This window comes from Fundulus heteroclitus, chromosome 16, assembly GCF_011125445.2.
Source record: "Fundulus heteroclitus isolate FHET01 chromosome 16, MU-UCD_Fhet_4.1, whole genome shotgun sequence".
Classification (NCBI taxonomy): domain Eukaryota; kingdom Metazoa; phylum Chordata; class Actinopteri; order Cyprinodontiformes; family Fundulidae; genus Fundulus; species Fundulus heteroclitus.
Window position 1 is genome coordinate 25079092 of NC_046376.1, and position 23161 is coordinate 25102252.

A 23161-nucleotide genomic window follows, 5' to 3' on the forward strand; every position below is an offset into this window, starting at 1 on the left:
GTCAGCCCTAATCACAGTGCTGCCAGTGAAATAGGTGCCATAAATGCAGGAATCGTGGAATAATATATGCTTAAGAAGACACTAACGAATGCTGCACCTTCTGCCAAAACTGTCATAGATACACACACACACACACATACACACACACACACAGAGAAAGAGAATATGTGTGTGCAATCCTCACCGAGGTACAAAAAAACAAGAGTATATACGTGCTGGCAAGGAAAAAATCAGAGGCCATATGTGTGTTAGGTTTGATCAGCTCTTATAATAAGATCATACCATATGTTGCGCTTACAGCATCTATAACAAGATAAATAATGTGGAAACTTTTTCTTTCGAAAGCAAATACAGGATCCTTTATACTTATTGGAAACCCTAGAGAAACTGGCTGAAAACCGTTAAATGAATGAACCTTTTGTTGTAGTCAACTACAACTGATAATGGAATTAACTAAGTGGAGAAACGATCCTAAATCAAGATTCTTCTTCTTTAAACAGAATATCCTTGGTAGCCTTATTAAGGGAACAATGATAAATATGTCTGAAACATTTATTTTATTTTAATTTATACTTTGCTTTTCAGGTCGTTCAGATTAGCAAGATGGGAGAACATGCAATCCACATAAGGCACATGTGTAAGGATCTTCTCCAGTAAGATAATGGCTTAGGAAATAAGTCTCTTGTCTAAACTTAACCACATCAACACTCAGAGCAATAATTAAAAAGTTTAAAGTGAAATGATCGATGATGACCGACGTTTGTCTTCTCCAGACACACACTTTTCTATCTCACCACCACAGACAAAAGTATTTAATATTTTTGGGTGTGAGGTTATGTTTCTGCAGTGAAATAGTAAAACATTTTAAGACCTTTTAAATATGTTTACCAGGAGCATCAATTAGGGGGTGCAGCAATTGTAGGGCATCACTCAAAATACACTTTAGTCAGTTTCATGTTTGTAAAAAAGAAAAAAAAAACGTTTTTGCCAACTAAAGTAAAAAAATACATGTATCCCCTACCTGTTATCTATTTTCTGTGTCCTCCCTCTTCAGAGACGTTTACACAGCTCTTCCTGCCTTTAATTGTGTGTATCCTTTCTGGAGAAACCCAGGGAGATGGATTTTCCCCAGTTTGGCATCCAAGCTCGCACTGGAAACTTCCTGCGAGCTGTTTTGCTGTTCTTGTACTGTCTACGATTCCTCTGTGGTCGTGGTACACAACAGACACATTTAGGCCTGGAAGTAAAATAAAATGCAGACAAAAAAAAGAGCGTAATTTAATACATTTTTAATTACTGGTAATATTGGAGAGTCATGCAATCTTCAGACATTCATCTATGTATTCCGCTGTGCAGTTCCCTCGGGTCTAACTCTGGACTAGTTGTTAGTTTTGTTAGTATTTGAACAGAAACATTTTGTGTTTGAGTGAAATCTCAAGATTCTCAAGATTTTTTTTTTTTACTAAGAGCAATAACGCAACAGAACTTGAAAATGTCCATTGCACAGTAAATAGTTTTCCCATAGTCCCAGTTGGATTCTACAAATTTCTTTTCAATGTGTTTTTCATTTACTCGTTCAAAATATATCCTGGTGCACAGGGGTGAACATAGTTCAAGTAGGGCTGCAGACATTAAAATCTCATGCTGTAAGATGGTTTACCAGCACTGACTAGTTTAAAAGGATGCTGAATTATTTTGTGTTTCAAGGCTGTAAAGAAATGTGCGATGGACAGCCAGTCTACCTACACATACAGGTATTTATTGCCCCTTATCTTCCTCTTAGCCCATACCTTTGCTATACCTGCTACTAATTTTCCCACACTTCTGCCAGTGTGTTTATTTAAATTACCACCAAGGGGGGCAGGAAAGCAGGAGAATAATGATGACAATTACAGCTGATGAGGCATCAGAAGGGCACAGGGTGGCAGATGGCTCTGATGCCTGTGGTACTGTATAAAATGAGGCGCTACCCATCTACTGTTTCAATCACAGAGCATAAGACCTGTCTCTAAACACCTCCAGCCATCAGCACATGACACATTTGGTATCTATGAACAATTTCTGCAAATAACTGTCAGAGGAAGTGGCACACTCGGTCCACCTCTTTGTCAGTCTATCTCTGCGGGGCTCGCTTTTTCAGTTCTTCCTCTCTGGATCTGTCTCTTTCTGTCTCTCTCCCTATCCCATCAGCACCTTTAGCCAATCTGTGCTGCACATGTACACACAGTCTAAATCAGTTAGGAGGAGCCTGGCCAGCTGCCCCAAAGTGATTCAAACACAAATCCCCAATTTTAGCAATAACTCTGAGCTTCTCCTAGAACCCTTTTGTCTCATAAATTTACCATCATGGCCAAAGTTTAGGCACAAATGTTGTTTTGTGGATGTGACAAATTATATGTGTGTCCATGTTGTTATGGTAAATTGAAGAAAACAAGATTATTTTAATTATTTAAAATGAGAAAAGGAAAGTAACATTTTCATATACTGTTGACCCTTGTTCCACATCTCCTCTGAAATGTTCTCCAACGTGCTTAATATCAACTCTTAGGCCAAATCCTGACTGTGGGTTTACCAATCAGTGCTTGGTGTTGATAACCAAGAACTTGTTGGCTCCTCCTTATCAACCTGGTTTTCCTGAGTTCTCCACAGCTCTTTGAGGTGGTTAACGTCCAGGCAGCGTCCCGTCTGCATGTTTGAACTTTAGGTGGTATCATATTTGAGCCCCTTTTACATTACTTTTGCAATGCAACACTGCTCCATTATGAGAAACAATGTCAGGAAATTGTCCCAGGATTAATAAATACATTACTCTTGTTGGACGTTGGCTTTCTTTCTTTATGGCAGTATTGAGAAGAGTTGAAACTAAGCCATATTCCATGAATAAGACTTAACCCTACACTTAAATTGTGTCGGTACACACATGAATTTTAGGAGCACTTGGCATTTGCAACATCTTCATATCCTTTTGGGCTTGGAAGGATGGACACCTTTCTGCTGCTCTCCTTGTTGTCACAAGGATGTCGCTCTGCATGCAGACAATCCTGCCCACCTGCTGCCAATGTTAAACAAGATCTACACCGCTGACAACAAGCACTTTTCAGCTATCTCGTCTTCACACCCATTGAACCGCTCACTTTAATGTTCCTCAAGATCTGGAAGCCTGCTGTTTCATTTGCAATGATTCTTGCATGTAGAACAATTCAGATGCTATGCAGTGATTGCTGTGGCCGTTTCCATGGAGGTAACCATTGTTAACATAAGAAACAATAGTATTCCAAGTTATTTCTATTTTTAGTGCCATCAGTCGTTTAATTACATTGATAATGAAATATCTCAACTGCACTGTTCTACTACTTCATGTGAATTATCGTATAACTGTAATGAAATGAAGATAGTTTATCATTTTGTGCCAGGGATTAAATGCCCAATAGATGTGTTACAAAGTAGACTCTAGACTACTATAGTTCTTTGGCTTGAATAATAGATCTAACCATTAGGCATAATGAATAATAGAAAAAGTGAACTCTCAACACCAAAACTGCAGCCGCAGTGTCTTTGAATTGCAAACTTAACTACAAAATGTGGCTGTTAAAAAAATTATTAGATGTATCTGTGGTAATTAATTAAAACTACAATAAAACAAAAAAGAAAAGTTACTCATAAACCCACGTTACATTAATGTATGGGAAAAAAAGAGGGATCAGAATCAGTTCTTGCTAGTCAGTCACATTTTTGCTACCATGCAAGAAAAGGAAAATCTAATAATGAGTAATATGCTTTTCGGTATTAATTTAGGTCATGTTAATATGGCTATTCTAAACCTCACAGGGGTTGCAAAACAAAAGTGCTCAAGAAAACACTTTTGAAAGTACGGCAGGCAATGGGAACATTGTGTTTAGCGGAAATGGAGAAGCATCAAACAACAATGTTCAAAAAGAGCAAGTTACCACAGACAGCTCTTTTTTCATGAGCTAAATTCTTCTCATACTCTGCTTCTAGGCTGTTTGCAGTACACTTGAAGTACAAGATCCAGCAATAAAAATCATATACAACAGTATAGTTGTAGGATTTATGTCTTTTCTCAATAATACGACCAATAATAGATGAACACCACTGGGACTTCTTCCTCAGCTCTCACTGACTGCTTTAAATAGCAAAATGTTGTGCTGCCGGTGGTCAGAGGACCCGGTGGTGCTCACTGCATGGCAGCCCCACTTCTGTCAGTCTGCCCCAGGGCAGCTGTGGCAGCAAATGTAGCTCCCCACCGTTAGCGAATGAATGTGTAAGAATGGGTGACTAATTGTAACAGCGCTATACAAGTGCAAGCCACTTATATGAGGCATGTGAGTATTTCAGTAAGTTAAACATGATGTCACTGCTTATACAACTTGAGTCACACATATGCTGCATTTCAAAGAGACTGGCGCAGTGTCCACTATTGTCATATCTGCCAAAAAAAAAAAGTTAACAGCTATGGACAGACTTCTAGGTCTTTATTTTTGTTTAGGGTTTTTTTGGGTCCTTTTTTCTCTATATTTTTGCCAGAACTGAAACACACAGCAACTAAGAATATTAAAACTTTTAATGGCAATCCAGCACTGAATCTGCATCCCATGATTTATTTTTGTGAAGCCTTAATGGATGGAGGTGGGCAGTCCAGGACCTCTTCTTTTGTTGCTTAAATTTCCTGAGTCGACACATACATATCGTCTTGTCTCTCTCCCCTCTAGTCTTGTTCTTCTTCTCCCACCTATAATCACATCAAGGGGAAATTGCTGCTGACACAATGAGGAGGCTTGAAATGAATCAGTCATGAACGCACACAGAAACAAACAGCCTTAGCAATTTCAAGATATGGTCAGCAGTTTCAAAGGCCCCCTTTATAATGCTTGGGTTACACAAAGAGTTGCGTTATTCAGAATTATGGTGTAGGTAGATAAAGGAAGGTAATATACCTCCTAGTATGGCAGAACATGGTACAGGGAGAGGGAGTATAATCTTAACTAAATCATATGTATGAGAAAAAGGAACAAGGACAGGAATAATGAGTTTAGAAAAAAATGTCAGAGGTGTTTTCATTTATATCATGTCAGTATTTTGTCAAAACTGTTTCAAAAAGTGAATTTGTGTGGTTCTCTATAAAAGAAAAATGTCTGCTAGAGTTGAAAATGCCATGCTGTTAGCTGATTTCCAAAGTGGCTGCACTGTGTATGAATACAGTTAAGAGCAGGGCTGCACAATACTAGGAAATCATGCAACACATTTATGGCAATGTGTTTTCTTTAATCCTCTTTTGTATGTGTTTGCTTGACTATATGTGACCTGCAGCATCTCAAACACTATAGTATGGATCAGTTTAGGTGTCTGTATTCCTGATTTGATTAGGGTTCTGCACTCATGTTTGGGATCGGGTTCAGTTCTTCCTCACTGGCCTTCAGCAAGTGCAGGATGTAGCCCGATTTTTAACAGGTGCAAAGAAGAAAGACTCCGTTCCTCCTATCTTAGAGCTGCTATTACTGGCTTCCAGTTAAATGTTGAATTAATTTTAAAATCCTTTTATATATTCTAAGTATTTTAATGATGTTATCCCTTTTTACTTGTCAGAAGTGCTTCATACATTTGAACCATCTTGCTCTCTTAGGTTGGCTGACAAGAGGCTTTCCACCTTAACAAAGACTAATTAAAAACCCAGAGGATACAGAACATATTTCAGTTGCGGCTCGGAGAGTCTGGAATGATTTATCATTGCAAATCAGACAATCATTGTTTTTAAACTTCACTTAAAAAAACACTCTTGTGTGCCTCATCCTTAAACCCAGACTTAGACTTTATCTGTGTTACCTTTTAGATGTGTTTTTCTTGCACCTGCTTTAATTGAGCTCTGCTCCTCTGTAATTTCTTTTTTTTTTTTTTTTTTTTGCAAATATCTGGGCTAAAAGTAAACATTTCCCCTATTACTATTAATGATCGCGAAGGTCTGCCGACCTGTCCTGGGTGTAACCTGCCTCTTTGTGTTTTTGCTGTTGTTTTCATTCTTAAAATTAGATTATTTGAGGAACTATGTAATATCCAACTCCAAGAAGACATACATGCACTTTGAGACTCATCAGGTAAACAGCCTTATTTTATACATAGTTTAAAAGGTGGTGGGTAAAATAGTGCAGTAGGGTATATAAAGTTAATTTAAAATGAATTGCTATAAAGCATAAATAAATAAAAACTTGATCAGTTGTGTTGTTAAATTATAAAAAAAAGCATAATGAAAGGCCTGTTAAGAGATGCTTAGTAATAATTTAAGTTTAATTGAATTAAAGTTTACAGATTTTTTTTCTGTGGGTTTCTGCAATTAGCCTTTTTTTTTTGTCCAATACAAGACAAAAAGTTTTCTCGGTTTCAACATCAAGTGGCACCTATTAAATATTTATATAAATACAATTTCAAGAATGTATAGGAACTCTCAGGAGTTTATTTTGTACTTTACCGCTTCAATAGTTACAAAAATAAAACTGATTTAAACATATTTGATGAATGTTTAAATATCTTCATTATTGAGATTACACTGGTTAGTTAACATGCAAGCCTGGTATTTATTGCCATTGCAAAAAAAAAATCATCTTGAAATCTTTTCTAGTTGGATGAGGTATTCACGTTTATGACATTGTGAACAGTAAAGTAACACATGGCAACCATGAAATAAAAGCATGAACAGTGTTTTTCTCAGTAATAGCAAGAGCTATAAACTGTGCCTTCATTTGGCCAGCTCCATGTAGAGTTTGATTATTAAAAGGTGCAATTATCCTGCCAGTCACTACTTGTTTTGTAAAATAGGGCCAGGTATAAAATGGTTTATATAGTTTAAACATTGTGTCCTATTACTTTAAGCATGGGTGTCTGATCAGGTCATAAATTAGTTATAAAATAATTCATAAAAAATAATCCATCTTTCCAATCCGGTTTTATTTCTAAAGCACTTTAAGACACAAAGCATAATTGAAGTGCTATACAATAAAAACTCTTAAAATCAGTCTTGCTGAAATTTAAGTCATTTCAGGTAGAGACGTGCTTTGAACGGTTTACACTACTTGAAAAAAGTAAATGTAAGCTCTACTTTATAGTAGAACAAATGGCTAACCTTGATTACATTTTTAATGCAGTAAGCACTACACCTTGTGAGTTTAAAGATGATAACCAAACAATCCCAAGGCACCAAATGGAAGATGGCATAAGGCTAACATTTACAGTCAATACATGTGAGAATCACACTCAAGGAGACAAAATATGCCAAATTTTAAATAAAACTCAAATCTGTTTCTGTAAATCTGTAATAAATGGTTTAATGGTGATGACAAACATTACAACATAACATAAATGTCAGATGTACATTATCACAAAAAAATGAGCATTTGGAAGATGTTTTTTAACAAAACTTGAAAAGCTTTAACTTAATTTTTAGACATTATCCATAGAATCATTGTATGGAAATGCCAGCTGACAATTTATCACTTGACTACAGGGACACATAAACTTTTTTTAAAGTACAGCACATGGATGAGCACATTGCAAGGCTTTGTGCTCAATTCCACATAGATGGGGCTCAATCCTAAAATTAACATATGCACTGTGGGAAAGGTCACAACAGTTTTGTGCCATCCATCCATCCATCCATCCATCCATCCATCCATCCATCCATCCATCCATCCATCCATCCATCCATCCATCTGCTAACACGTCTATCCCTTGTGGGGTTTCGAGGGTGCTGGTGCCTATCTCCAGCAGACAATGGTCCCAGAGGCGGGGTTCACCCTGGGCAGGTTGGCAGTCTATCGCAGTTTTGTGCCAATAGATGTGAAAACCTTATTCAAAAGGTGTGGGAAACTTTCTCAGTTGACCTACAGTAAATGGATGGTATGTCACAAACACTTTTTTACATCTCCCAACCATTTGATGATCTGCCTGTAACCTTAATGCTGGAAGGCAAAATCTGCCATAGCGACAGTGCTGAGCTTCAGGTGTGTAAGATTATAAAAACCTTAGAGAAAAAACAAGAAGGAGGGCAAGAGGTGGTGCTGTGGCAAAAGACAGATAACATAAAAAACCTTCACATCAAAAACTGTTGTTGACCTATTTTTATGGTTGTTTTTTTTATAGCTTATTACAGGCTCAGTAGGAAAGGTTTAAACACAGCTCAGTTGAGATACGGATGTGCTATTTCTATTTCCACTAATTTCCATGAATACTTCTACCATTATTTGTTTTTATTATATTCAATATAAAGTAATGTTATGTCAATGAACAAATATCCTGGAAATCTTAGAGAAAGCAACAGTAGATGGTCAGCTTTTGGTGAATCTTGGTGATCTTAGCCCAACTGAAATAGGCCTAAAACCTGAGATAGCACTGTGTCATAGTAGATACCTCCAAAATTACATTATTGCTGTCAAACGATTAACACTTTTTAATCCCAATTAATCACATAATTCAATAGTTAACTCGAGATGAATCGTAAATTAATCGCATATTTTATCTTTTTATTTCTGAAAGTGTAAAAGCCTATTTGGGCATTTTAATATGCAATATTGCAATAAATGACACTAGTAAAAAACATGCTTGTACAAAAAATATATATTTTTTTTTAATTTCAAGCAGTTTTTAGAATTGGAATGAAAACATCTTGGTGCCATAAAATGTTAAACTCTGACCTAATCACTAATCATAACGTCCTGATGTTTACACAATGTGTAAACAAATGTGTAAATAAATAAACATTTCATGCCGAAATATTTTTTTTGCCTCTTAAACAAAGATAGGCATGGTATAGACCAGTTCATTGTTATTGTTTTGATGCGGGTTTTTCGCACATGCGCGCCGGACTGGTAGGCAAAAGGCGAACACAATGGCAGACGCAAACAGAGAAACTGACGAGTTTTCCACATATTTTTCTTCTTTAGATAGCGTATCACAAGATTGTTTTAAGAGTAAGTTGATGGTTGATGGTATCAGATTGCCAGATCCACACAGCAAAATCCTGAAGGGACGGAGCGAGTGAAATGTGCACAGCTGTGAAATGCTGGCCAAGGGTTCTGTACCGCGACATATACAGCTGTCTTATAAACATACAGGCCAGTACAGACGAGAGAGCACGAAAGCCTCTGAAACCACTGGACGGCTACAATTATTTTATATCGGGACATAGGCACCAGCAACCCCTGCGACGCCATGAGGGATTAAGCGGGTCAGAAAATGGATGGATGTTCAGACATGTTTGTGTAACAGCAGAAAGCGGAGTCGGACACAGACCGCGCCTCAGCAGAGGAAGACCCGCCCGGTAGGTTAAAAAAAATAAAATTGTTCACTACGGATTATTTTGGTGTTTTTTGTCTTGTTAAAATGGGTGGGGGTGTCGGCGACATTGCAGCGTGAACACAGACATACTAGCGCACGTGAACAGGGGCGTAATGCAGCCGCTGTCTGGTGAACATTATTGCACACTGATTGCACGGAGAAAACTAAAATGATGCGGCGTGCTGTTGCTGCAGCGCAATCGACTCCGCTTCTCCCGGCCCCGTCTAGCGATCGCCACCTCCCCTCCGCCTCTATTTAAGTAGAACAATGACTAGAGCAGAATTAAGTTGTATTTACCGGAGATGAAGTGTAGACTGCAAATTCTGTCGTGGTATGATGGCTCCCACAGTCCATTGGGAGTGTCTGCCTGCGCTCTTTTCATTGAAATTATCCATTTCTTTCTTCTTTCTTCGTCCTTCGGTAAACGACAGAAACGTACATCCGACGATTTGGAATGCCTCTCTGTGCAACCGGGAGCACAACAAGTCGTAGGCATTGTTTAGATTCCAAAAATAATCTAACTAAAAGTATGCTTTAAATCACCCGTTTTTTCATGTAGTAGACGAGAACAGTACTGTTTTTTGCCTACCCGCGGGACCCGGATGTAGCGCTGACGTCATGCGTGACGTCACGTGTGAACTGGTCTATTAAGCATTTACATATAAAGTAATACCAATTTTACATTTTAGAGACAAATAAAGACAACATACTGATAAGAATTAAAGTATGGTTTATGGGTTGGGCTTCTGAAATGTTATCAGTGTGTAAAAAAATCGTTTTCAGAACCAATCTCTGCTCAAAATGGTGATCTGCACCGTTTGCACATGCATAGTCCAAAAGATAAATAATATTATCCTAGAACAGAAGAAGTCTTTTGTCAACCAGGAATGGTAAACTGCATCTTTGCCAGCACAGGGAAGCTTTCTCTCTCAAGACACTTTCCAACTGTAAAATCCCCTTATACCCAGCCAGGTTTTGAAGAACCAAAACAACCTGAAGCTATAATCTTCCATCGATGGAAAGCCCTCCCCAGATTATGATAGGCCCTTCTCCACTGACTCATGTAGAAGACAAGTCTTATGAGATTTCATATTTATGTCAGGAACACTGGAAGTGATCAAGGCTGTTCAGATTAAATGTTTCCTCACCGGAGAGCACTTGGATTCTACCTTATATCAATGTCCGATTTTTATGCTGTCTTGCAACGTCCAAACAGAGGTGCAGAGGTGGTCTTTGAAGGTTTTTTAATACACTTAAATTATTTCTGTCAGCGTCTACTTCTTATGTTTCTTGGGCTACAGTCAGTGTCAGTAAGAGCTTTAATTTGGGTCACCCCAAGTCTTCACCGACAGCCCATAAGTTCTACCTACTCATTACAGGTAAATCTTTCAGGGTCTACAACATGATTTATTTCTCCAGCATTGGCAGCAGTTATAACAGTAAGAGTCTGACAGAAAATGAAATAAAGGGCAGGTTGATGTGAAAAGTTTTGCTCCTTAAGACTTAATGGTCTTATACTTCTGATTAGGTGACAGTCTGCTTGAATTCAAACACAAGTTTAAATAATTTGCCTACTCTGTATTGCCCATTGCTCCTGTTTGTTCTTTTTGCAGTTGGAGGCTGCAGTTACCACCTGGTTGTGATGCATCTATAACAAATGCAAATCATTTAAATTTTCTACATTCTCGGGGTATAGGACTTTACATAAATAAGTAGGGAAATTCCAACGGCAGTGTGGCAGAATGAACAGGCCCTCGCTGAAAAGTATTTATGAAATTTTGTCAAGACAACTGACATCCAAATATGTGCTTCAACTTATTGTTTTCCTTTGTAATGTGCCATACTATCATAATCACTAAAATTCTAAATTATTTCCAACAGACATGATTCATTTTAATACAGATTAATGCTTTACTGTGTACTGTGGGTGAGCTCATTTTCTCTCAAACCATGCTCATATGCAAGAAAAATAATAATTCACAATTGGTGGAAAATAAAGCTGTTGGAGAACACTCCCTCACTGTGCCACTGGATTACTTCATTTTCAGCTAAAATTGTTATAGCTCCAATGTTTGATAATTTTGCAGCTGTGTGCTCTTTTTTTACGACAAAGAGTGTGTTTGTGCTGCATGATTTTCTATTCAGGTTTCAGCTTTATCTTGCTGGTCTCACTGTAGAGAGGTAATGTGTCTTTGAGGTGTGGTACTTTGTTCAGTCAGCTGTTTCTGCATCTAATTTCCATAAATTTACAAAATACATGTTTATAAGCAGTGCTTGGTGGGCTTTTTCTCACACTTTCCATAACAGTGACATAATCTGTGGGTCAAAATCAAAAACTTGGGTGCTAGCCCAAGGAGGGTGATCTGGTGAGATACCTCACTCATGTTTCAGAGAACCAGGGTTAATTCCTTAACCTAAAGTTCTCTTTAGACATGAGTGAGGTATCTCACTATGGGATATGGCAACTCCCGTATTGCCAGATAAGCTTACTCAAAGACCAAAATATGCATCCTGCAGTTATTAAGTGTGGATCCCACACTCAGAATTGTGTGAGCCAGAGTTGCTGCCGTGACATCCAGTCTATAGAACCTAGTGAAGGTGCGAGGAGTTGCCCAGCTGGCAGCATCACATACGTCCTCCAAAGGTATACCCTGAAACAGTGCCCAGGATGAGGCCATGCCACGAGTGGAATGAGCTCATAGACCTGCAGGGGGTGCCAGGCCTTTATTCTGATAGGCCATAGCAATAGCTCCGACTATACCATGGGAAAGGCGTTGCTTCATTAGGGGCTTCCCTTTATGTGGTAAAGCCCATGACACAAACAGCTGCTCAGATTTGTGAAAGCCAGCTGTTTTCTCCACATAGGTCCTGAGAGGAGAATGGTGGAGGGCAGAAAGCCATCAACTCCAAAGAACGGCATGAAGTTGATTCCGCTCAGTAAACCGCATGCAGGAGGGGTTTACTGAAAAAGCTTGGCAGAAACCAAAGCGACTAACAAAGCTGTCTTAAATGAGAGCACTTTAAGCTCAGCCTGCTTCAAAGGTTCAAAAGGTGCATGTGACAAAGCATCAAGCACCATCTGTAAATCCCATGAAGGAGTGAGGCTTTTGGACACTTGCACACCAGAGGACGTTGTCCCACTGTTTTGTCTCCAAAGCCTACATGGCAAACTGAAATAGCTGCCAAGTATACTTTGACAGTGGAAAAAGCCAAGCCTTTATCCAGCAGCTCTTGTAGAAATGTCAGAATAACTTACACAGGGTTCTGCATTGCACTAAACATGGTTTTTGCACACCAACCCTCAAACGCACGCCATTTTCCCTCATATGCGCTACAAGTTGACACTGCTCTTGCGCTCTGAATCATGTCAGTGACGTTCTTGGGAAGCCCACTGGCTGCCAGATTTACCCTCTCACAGGCCAGGCCGATACAGCTAGGCGTTCCGGATGAGGATGAAAGATCTCTCTGCGTGCCTGCGTTAGGAGATCTCTGCGGAGGGGGAACCGCCACAGCTCATCCTGCAGTAAAATCGTCCTGCAGTAAAATCTCTGCCAACCAGTGTTTCCTTGGCCAGCGGGGAGCTACCAGGAGGAGTGAATGTTTCCGCTCTCGCACCCTGGCGAGGGTAGGAATAATCAGTTTCAGTGGTGGAAAAGCATAAAGGAGAACCGGAGGCCACTTGTGTGCTAGAGCATCCAGCCACAGCGAAGCACCCTCCTCGGTCAGGGAGAAAAACCTATGGCATTGAGTGTTCTCCTCTGATGCAAAGAGGTCTACCTCCGCCTGATATCGCTGCCATATTTGAGTTACAACCTCGCTGTGGAGTCTCCATTCCTTGAAGCGGGGATTGCCTCTCGACAGCAGGTCTGCACCCCTGTTCATCACCTCTGGCACATGAGTGGCTCTCAGTGACAAAAGGCGTGAACTGGTCCAGACTATCAGTCTGTGTGCCTGCATGTGTGAATGATGTGAGCGCAGGCATCCCGTTGTATTGTCTGTTCTGACCAAAACATGGTAACGTCTGATAAAGGGCAGAAAATGTCTCAGAGCCAGTATAACAGCTTGGAGCTCCAGACTGTTTATGTGAGCTGTCCGTGTTTGTGAACTCCAGACACCGTTTACCATCATGCCCTGGTGTGTGGCTCCCCAGCCATTTAACGAGGCATCCGTGGTAACAACCTTCCATGCTAGGAGGGTTCCCATGGCAACGCCGGTGTTCAGGAATGCGGTGCGTTTCCACGGACTCAGAGCGCGTGCGCATGTCCCAGAAACGATCACCTTCCGGTGGTCATGGCATGTTTGGCTCAAATTGAGCGATGCTACCCACCGTTGAAACGGTCGCATGTGCAAATGGCCGAGCGTGATGACAGACAGTGCTGACGCCATCAGACCGAGCAGCCTGTGGCACAGTCTGAATTTCACCAGTGCGCCTCTGCGAAAAACTGCCAGACAAGTCTGGAAGGCTTTCAATCGTTCTGCTAAGAGGCGTGCTCTGAATTCCTCTGAATTCAGGGACATCCCGATGAAGGTTATTGTTTGTACTGGGGATAGGATACTCTTCTCCCAGTTTATTGTGAAACCCAGAGCCGCCAGATGTGATATCAGCATCTCGGCATGCGCCATAAGTTCCCCCGGAAACTGAGCTGCAATCAGCCAGTCATCTATATACATAGCCAGACGTATTCCCTTTTCCCTCAGAGGTGCGACTGCAGCCTCGGTGCATTTCACAAACACACGTAGGCTCAGTGAGAGGCCAAAGGTAAGTACGAGACATTCATACGTCTTCCCCTGAAAGGCAAATCTGAGGGCTAGAGGGCTGGGAAGTACTTCTGCGAGAGCATTTTTCTGTGCCAGCTGAGTAAGTTGCTGTTGGTCCGCTTTCTCTTTCATAGAGAGAGCTGCCGAGTACGCCAAAGGTGGGGCGTACTGATATAATTTTTGACATCATTGACAGGTGTCTGGCAGTGCCCGCTCTCGAACCCCGAGGCTAGCTCCCAAGGTAGCCGGTCTCTTTTTCTTCGCACTCGTGGTGGCCGAAGGTTTGGTTCCCGAAGTCACCGATGGCACGAAGGGCTTTCATCCCCATGCACCCTTGAGCTAGATCTGCTTTCCCTGGCCGTGGTCCGCCAGCTGCGGCTGAGCTTGGCGCTTAGGAATACGGTAGACAGGTCAAGTCGTAGTCTGAGCGAACGTTTGACGATGTTCCGCGGAGGGAGGAGGTGTGCTCTTCTTGGCAGACAGAGTTGCAGCACTTCACCTTCTCTCTTTTTCTCCTCGCAGCGTTTTTGTATTGCTGCAACAGTGGGGCCGAATAAGCCCTTCGGGTCCACCGGAGTGTCGAGGAGTTGATTTTTTTGTTTTTGAGACAGACTGGACTGATTCAACCATCTTGCTCTCACCTGAGTGACCATGAGAGCTATTGCTCTCCCTGAGGCCTGGACAGCGTTTCTGTGGAGACGCAGGCAGAGATCTGTTACCACGCACAACTCGTCCCACAGATCTGCGGTCGGTGCACCCGTCATCTGCCCCTGCAGTTCTGCTTGATAAGCAAGGAGAAGAGATGAGGTGTTTAGGGCTTTAACCGATGCTGCCACTGCTTTGTAGCTTTTTTCGTTTAAAGCTGACTGAAATTAATCGGCCTTGAACGGGAGGGTTGGTCCTGCCGCTGTCATGGCCGGTCCAGTCCAGTGCCGATCCTCCCTGAACAGGGTTCTTGGCGGTGAGTGGATTACGTCAGGACCGGGTTGCTTCCTTGAGGCACTCTGGGAAAACCGGCAGCAGCTATCTGGTGGAAGATTTGGCTTTTGGAAGCCTTTTCCCCTCATACCGAGATGTGGTGGTCTTGGCCAGGGTTTCCGGCCATTCAATGACCAGCTTTGCAGCTGCTCTTCTGCAGACATCGTGCAGGTCCAATGAAGTCGGGTTTGGGGAACCGCTGCAGCGGGTTTCACCAGTTTCCTCGGGCTTTGCAGCCAACGGGATGGAGAATGTCTTGCCGTCCTGCTCGTAGTCATCAGACCCGCGACTAACAGATTCCACCTCGAAGTCAGATTCTGCACCAGCAAAATTACTGAACGCCGGGAGGTCGGCTTCGTCTTCCTCCATGTCAAGAAGTGGTGCAACAGCATCAAGCTGGTCACCCAAACTGGCTTGAGCTAAAGGGAGCTCTCCCTCATCGGTCGCGGCAGAAACCAGTGGAGGGGGATTGGATATCCCCAGCACAGGGTCCGCCTCTGACAAGCTAGCTTGGCGCGCTAGCCTGTGTCAACAGGTTTTAACAAAGAGCTGTGCACAATGTTTGCAGCTCGCTGATGACGCTAACCAGTCCTGGGCATGTTGCGGCCCCAGACACGAAGTGCAGACAGAATGGGTATCTGCCCCAGCAATGAGGTTGCCACACCTGCATGTTTTAGGCAGTAGTTTGGTCCTGTACGTGGTGAGTACAGGTCCAAGCTTCCTATCAACTTCGTTTAAGATCAAAGCAAAAAGAAACAGCTAGTTTGGAGACTAGCTCCAGCTGCTGCAGTTTGGTGACAGACCAGTGGTAGAAGAACTCAGAACAACCAAGCACAGCTATTGAGAAGCATTTGGCGACCGAGTTGTTAGCTCGCTCTGTGAACAGTTAAGATAGCTCAATAGTACCGTACTAGCCATCTGAGAGTTGCTTCTGGGAGCGAGAAGAGGTGTTAGACTGAAGATCGCTTGCGTGACTTCAGGCATTCATACTGGGAGGAAGCACCTCCCCCTGGAGCCGACGTCACTTCTGCTGGCCAGAAGTATATATATATATATATATATATATATATATATATATATATATATATATATATATATATATATATATATATATAGAGAGAGAGAGAGAGAGAGAGAGAGAGAGAGAGAGAGAGAGAGAGAGAGAGAGAGAGAGATAGATAGATAGATAGATAGATAGACATAATCAAATATATAATAATTTGACAGGGGAAAAATCTATCTACACAGTAATTGTCTGTCTCAAATCCTCTGATAATCAGAGATTATTGCAAGCATATATCAATGTTAAATCAATGTTTAACTTTAATAACATTACCTCCTACAGCATCAACCTAAATTAAGACATCTCAGTCTGGGATATTTGCTGATAAAAACTGTGTCAGGGTTTACTGGTTGTTAAATTATATAAATAAATCATATAAAGAAACATTAGCTACATTTTCTTTTTTGTATTGTGTACGTCTGTTTGATAAAGAAGTTTCAGCATATTTTATTTCTAGATCTTTACATTGAAACTGTAGAACAACATATGCACATAGTGTCACACACTTTGATTGCCAAGCTATATGGGCATGACTCTGTGTGCGTTTAATCTGAGTCTGCCCACTTTATTTCTGTTGGCTTGTGGTTATATATGTGATTCAGCTTTGCCATTAAATCTGGTGATGACATATCAAAGTGGTAGAAAATGAAAAAGGAGAACAATAAACTCCCCTTGGCTTGTTTTAACTGAGGATGTACCACAATCAATATTATTATTGACACAGGGGAGAGGTACTATTTGTTTGTATATTGATCATTTCAAGCCAGCAGCTTATTTCAACATTTTTTTGTTTTCACAGCCCTAGACGCTCAGCCGAGAAACCATAAGCACCGAGAGGCCTTCGCGGCATAAGCTCTTTTCATTTTATTCCTGTTCGGAATGAAAGTACAAAACAGGGATTTTCACAATTTTGTCATATTAGTAAGTCAGTGGAAATTCTCAGAGCTGTCAGACGTAATCTAATCTGTAATCCTCGGCCATAAACTATAGTTATTCTGCCCCGAGTAACACACAGATGATTTATTCAAACACTGCCTGGAAATACTGCTCACTTCCTAACGGACAAATATGTACAAGCCTATGTTCTTTATGGATCACAGTCTAACTACCATTTTATAATTTCACTTTAATAAAGAAACAGTGGTGATATAACCTAATTGTGTTAGTGTAATAAGTAAGTGTGTCTAAATCGGTTTAGGACTGTATAATTTTAACACTTTTTAGCAGATTACCCCATGGTCTGTTTGGCAAATCTGCCATGTGTTATTTCCTTGATTATTTCCTTGATTTTATACAGATAAAATACAGAAGTTCCAAATGCTGAATGCATTTGGAAAGCCTGCATGAGAACTTTGACACAGAATTCAGCCAGATCCAGGGAAATTCCTCCACACATATCGCACATGTTGGTCCGCTGTACAACAATTCTGTACACATCTAATATGATCACATGGATATTTATGCATGGACATATATTTATGGATTTGTTGGTTTCTTTCTATCCAAATGTTTGACGATTATCCAGTTCTGTATTAATTCAACAAGGTAATTAACAATAACAAAAAATACTGACAGAATAGACAAATCAAATAGAATAAATAGCAACAACTTGGAAACCAAAATATTTGAAACTATTGTTTTTCCTGGCACTGGAACTAGTTGTGATGCTTTAGTAGAACTCACCAGCATGTATCCACAGTAGTAAGCCAGCTATACAGTAGTCTCTCTCTCTCTCTCAGTGCAAAAGTACAGATACAGAATGGGCAGGGCTAAAATATTTATACCAATATCGTCATAGCGGCTTCTCTAAGAAAAAGAGAGAAAAAGAAAGATGGATGAAAAGAATAAAAAAAAAACATTCAAGAGGAAAGGCAGACTGCAAGAAAGAGGCCGATGGAAAGTGTCAGAGTGTGTACAAGGCAAATCAGAATGATAAAAGAGAGAGAGAAAGTGAGGGAGAGATGAGTGTGCAGCACAGATGCCAAATGAATCTAGGGCAGTTTAGAAAAAAACAAAACAAAGCATTATTCCAAAATCCACTTAGTACGCATGTGCAGCTATGTGTGTGTGTTTATTTCTAAATGCTTGTGTTTATTCTACTGGAGCATACAGTACGTTAAGCATTCACTTACTCTCAAAGTAACATACCAGAGGTTAAAAACCAGGCTGGAACATCACAACTTTCTTTGTATTCATCATCTTTTAACCCTCACAGCGCTCTCTGCATTACTCCCACTCTTCTTACAGCATCCATTCCCTGCTTTATTCTCCCAATCCACCGACGGAGATTTTATTTCTCTTCATCAGACTCGAGCGCCGTGTGATTTTGTGTATGTGTGCATGGGCGTGGGTTAACAGGGGTCGGGGGTTGGCACAAACCAAAGATCATGGCAGATGGTGTCCTTACTTAACGCATATACAGCACACACACACTCTTGACACTGAACACACAGACTCTCACATGGAGAAGGATGAGCACGTTGAGTATATATTATGCATGGCTCATAACACACACACACACACCTGGAGACTCCTGCAAAAGCATCACAGTCTCCACAGAGCGTGGCTAAGCTTTGCACATAATCATGGTTTACAGTTTGTCTTTGTATGAATTTGTGACTAATCTTATTGGATCCCATTGTATTCTTTTGTTTACATTCATTACAGTCAATTAGTGATGCATTTTTGCTGCCAATCATATCTTTACTGGCTGCAGTGACTTTACTCAACCAAAAAAAAAAAAATATGTAAGGAGGAGAAGAAAAAAACAACAGTGGTACACTCCCACACACCTATCTCTGCCTTTTTTTTTCTATTTCTATCCTTCAGATGATTCTTTTCATTAAGAATAATTACTTGAAAGACTTTCAGATTACACCCAGCATAAAATATGAGTAAGTCTGCAGCATACTGGTGCAAGTAAGAGCCTTAAAATAGCAATCCTACGAGTAATATATACATATTGCATGAGTTGATTTCCGCCTTTTCTTGCTCAGGAGATTTTTAGGCTTGAAAATTATTCATCAAAAAGCTTTGGTTTGCCAAAGATCAAACAACGGCTTAATTATTTTTTTGTATTCTCTGTGTGTGGCCGCAAACACAGACACACACACACACACACACACACACACAAACACACACACATATCTATAGCAACCCGGGGAAGTGAGCACGTAGGCTCTGACCTCATCATTCCTGACAGAAAACGTTCGCAAAGAGACATTGGGGACTTATTATATCATACCCTCAGTCAGAGCCTGCAGGTGGATTATGAGATGGTGGAAGGCTGGAGAAGGAAGCAGTACAGCAGTTTTAAAGGTAAGTAATGTCTGGTGTATTTGTTTCAGTGCAGCTCTAGCTGGATGCCTGAATGATTTTAGGAAATCTGGATGAAGCAATTTAATAACAAAACGTACAACATATACCAGGCAATCTAGAGTGTACAGTGATACAGTTAAAATCTGCCCCTCTATAAAGAGATACACCCCATTTTTATCTTACTGTCATTAAATCATACTAAAACATTTCTATTTTAGGTCAGAAATGATTCCCAAAATTTTGGACTTTTTTAGACATGTATCCAGCAGCAGCACTTTAGACAGAACAAGACTGGACTCCATTTAATTAAGAGTGTAAATCCAGAATGCCTCTCTGCAAAGTAAGACATTAATTATACCTCCTCCTCTAGAGGTTAAGAAATATTTGCTCTATTCAACATTACACAGATGCACACAATGTCACTTGATGGTAATTTTTTTTTTTTATTGCTGGTGGCTGTTCATACTGCTATTAAATGCCACCGCCATCATACTTCTGTCTGAACGGTTGAGGACAGCGAAGCGAGCCGCATGCTCAGAAGGAGATATCACACAGCAGCACACTGTTTACGGAAGTAATGGTGGATAAAATTGTTTCTAGAAGTGTTCAATAAAGTTCTGTGTAAGAAAAAAAACTTTGGAAAAAATGCAGATACCGACCGGCATCTCTCCTTGTTATTATTAGAAAGCCGTTGAGCAATGGGAGCAGACAATATTAAGACCACATCATAGTAAGAAGAAGTAATGTAAAAAAAAAAGCAGCACAGCTATTAACAATGGTCTTTTATGGATGTGTAATGAGAGCCAAGACAATGACGTGAAAGATGGATAAAATGTGACATGACTGTTCAGACTGCGGACGCTTTGAAAATCTGGTATCTGGCATCTGAATGGAACTGGGTCGCATTTTCCTGCAGCGTGAGCTTAGCCATACTGACATGGACCTTCTTTGGTCAAGTTTCAAACACAAACTATGGATGAAAAAAATGCAAACTATAAAATACTATCCACTAAAGCATTAACACATATTTGTGTGATTTCTTTTTTTTTTGGAGTTTCTCCAAACTGATGGCACTCAAGTTACTTTATTCATTAGGTAAGACATTGACTTCACACAAATATCTCTCAAAACCCCCTTTAGCAGAAACCTATGCACAGAACGGTCTCCACACCGTGTGGTGTCCACAGACTTTCCAACGTACATGTGGCAGGGAAATTAAAATGAAGAGAACGTTGAACCGAGGCTGGAGTCAAGGAGCTGTAAGGCTTTACATTCAGCCTTGCTCTGAAAAGACTTGGAAAAATAATTTCTCCAGACATTCCAACACCTTTCCCCCCTCCAATTATTAGAGTTTCCTTGTCAGGTGTGAGACATGCCTAAAGCAGCCTGTGTCAGCGCATGTCATTCATCAGAGCTGTTTCACTAACTTCTCATTATTCTCTATTCTTTTCCTTTTCCCATATATATTGCATAGTTACTGCTATAATATTCTGGTTCCAAGTCTTTACCCATTGGATCTATTTCTTCTCCCTGTTCTTAGAAAGCTTCTACTTGTCTACACTTTTATTTGCTCCCCCTGCTAACTCTTTCCCACCTGGCAGAGGTACAGCTAAAGAGACTTCATACAGTTCCATTCAAATGCACTGCAGTTCTGAAACCCCTCAACTCTAAAGGTGTCTACCTCGTCTTTCCCCTTCTTGCCCTGCGGGGACCTCCCACAAGTATCTGGCAATGAGGGAGTGACGGTTGTCATGAAACATGACGGTCATATCGATTGCACCGAGGACTGCAACAGCTGGTCGGCTGAAAGGGAGCACAGCACGCAGTGGCCAAGCTGTGGAGGAGTGAGCCAGTGTGGATCTCTCCCAAGGGTTATCCCTCTCAGGATCCTTGCATAATCTCTCTTGATGGATTCTGAGATCGATTTAGAGGGCGTGCCAGGGAAATGGAGGCCAAGAGGGATGGAGCAGGTGGGGAGGCCTAAAGCTCTAAGAGTGCCAATTGTGCACCAACAAACGGGCACTCCTGAATACATAATTTGCACACTTAGCCTGTAAGTAGTTCCACACATAGAGATATTTGGATTTCCATGGCTTTGTAGTGTATACAGGCACACTGTTAACTGAAATATAGCATGTAAAAGTAAGGCACAAGGTTGTTTAGCATTCTAGGCATCTAAAAGGCGATACCCCTGTGGAAAACTGTCCGTACTTACTTTAACACAAATGTCATAAAGTGCCCTGAAAAAATATTCAGAACTTTTTTTGTGATCTTTTTGCCTGGTCTTCATTGCAAGATTATATTAAAGTCAGCCATACCAGGTGGAGATAAGATAAGATAAGATAAGATAAGATAAGATAAGATAAGATAAGATAAGATAAGATAAGATAAGATAGGCTTTATTGATCTCACATTGGAGTAATTCACATGTCACATCGGCTCAGTAATCACTAATCAGAAGAAGGTGCCAGAAGTAGGACAAGGTGAATCAGGTATATACAGTGTGTCCTCGTTTATATAGTGGATAAAAAAATAAGTAGATAAGAAAATAAGAATAAAAATACAAAATAGAAATAAGGCAGAGGATGTCTTATGTACATTCACGGTGACTTATATACATATGTATTGACATATATTCAGGTGGCAATACCAGCAGAGGTCACTTTTTTCGGGATTATTGCACAGTGTATTAAATAGAATTGCACATTAGTTATTGCACGTTGGTTATTACAGTTACAGTTATAATTACAGTTATGGTTACAGTTGTAGTGCAGCATTGCATAATCTGGTAGCAGCAGGGATGAATGATCTGCGGTAGCGTTCCTTTTTACAGACAGGATGTCTAAGTCTGTCACTAAAGGAGCTGCTCAGCTCCTCTACAGTCTGGTGCAGGGGGTGGAAGGTGTTGTATATGATGGATGTGAGCTTGGACAACAACTAATACATAATCCGCATCATGTATTAGTTCAAATTATTTTTGCAATTTCTTAATTAGATTTAGAATTACACTTTGACTAGGCCATTCCAGCGAATGCATACACCTTTCCACTGTAGCTCTGGTGGCATGCTTATGGTCTACATTCTGCTTGACATCACACTATAAACCATGTCATGTAGTTGATATTGCTGCACATGTAAACTATCCAAAGAATTTCATTTAAAAAAAAATAACTTCAGCTGGTTATTTTGTCAGGCCAAATGTCCCTTCTCAGTAAAACGGTTGGTTGCGGTAAGGATATGCAGCTCTACCATGTCTACCATGTTGACTTCGCCAGTTGGACAGTTTAAAGCCTTTTGGTCCAAAGGCTTTAAACTGTCTGACAATGTTTACACTGGTGGCACGATTTAAGGGGCCGAAATACAAAGCCATATAGACAGGGGCACAGCGGGGAAGCTTACAGTGGCTGCTTATGCAGCTGGAAGCGAGATCCCCGCCTCACTGCAACACAGGAATATGCAGCCGGGATCCAGTTCTTCACCGTGATGCATCAGCGGAGAACTCGCAGCAAGCATACCCGCAACACGCAACACAGTTAGGATGCAGCTGTCTGCCAGCGTTCCACCATGTTGAGTCGCGGTGGTCCTCAGTCAACCAGATGTGTCAGTTACAAACACATCTTTCTAACATTTGACAGCATTTAGAAATTAAATAAACTTCTGGGACATGGCAGCATTGTGGCCACCACCTTCCGTGTTGGGGCA

At 40.8% G+C, this 23161-nt stretch overlaps 1 protein-coding gene across 2 annotated transcripts in view; it reads right to left on the reverse strand.

Moving 5' to 3' along the window:
• The window catches only part of LOC105939426 (protein phosphatase 1 regulatory subunit 29), a 95191-nt gene that overhangs the window by 65615 nt on the left and 6415 nt on the right, over positions 1-23161 (reverse strand). The window contains exon 2 of one of the 2 annotated variants that reach the window (XM_036148461.1): positions 1022-1237. The exons of the other annotated variant lie outside the window; for it this stretch is intronic. The gene's annotated coding sequence lies outside the window, so the exon portion shown is untranslated. The remainder of the gene's footprint in view (positions 1-1021; positions 1238-23161) is intronic. 2 annotated transcript variants of the gene reach the window in all.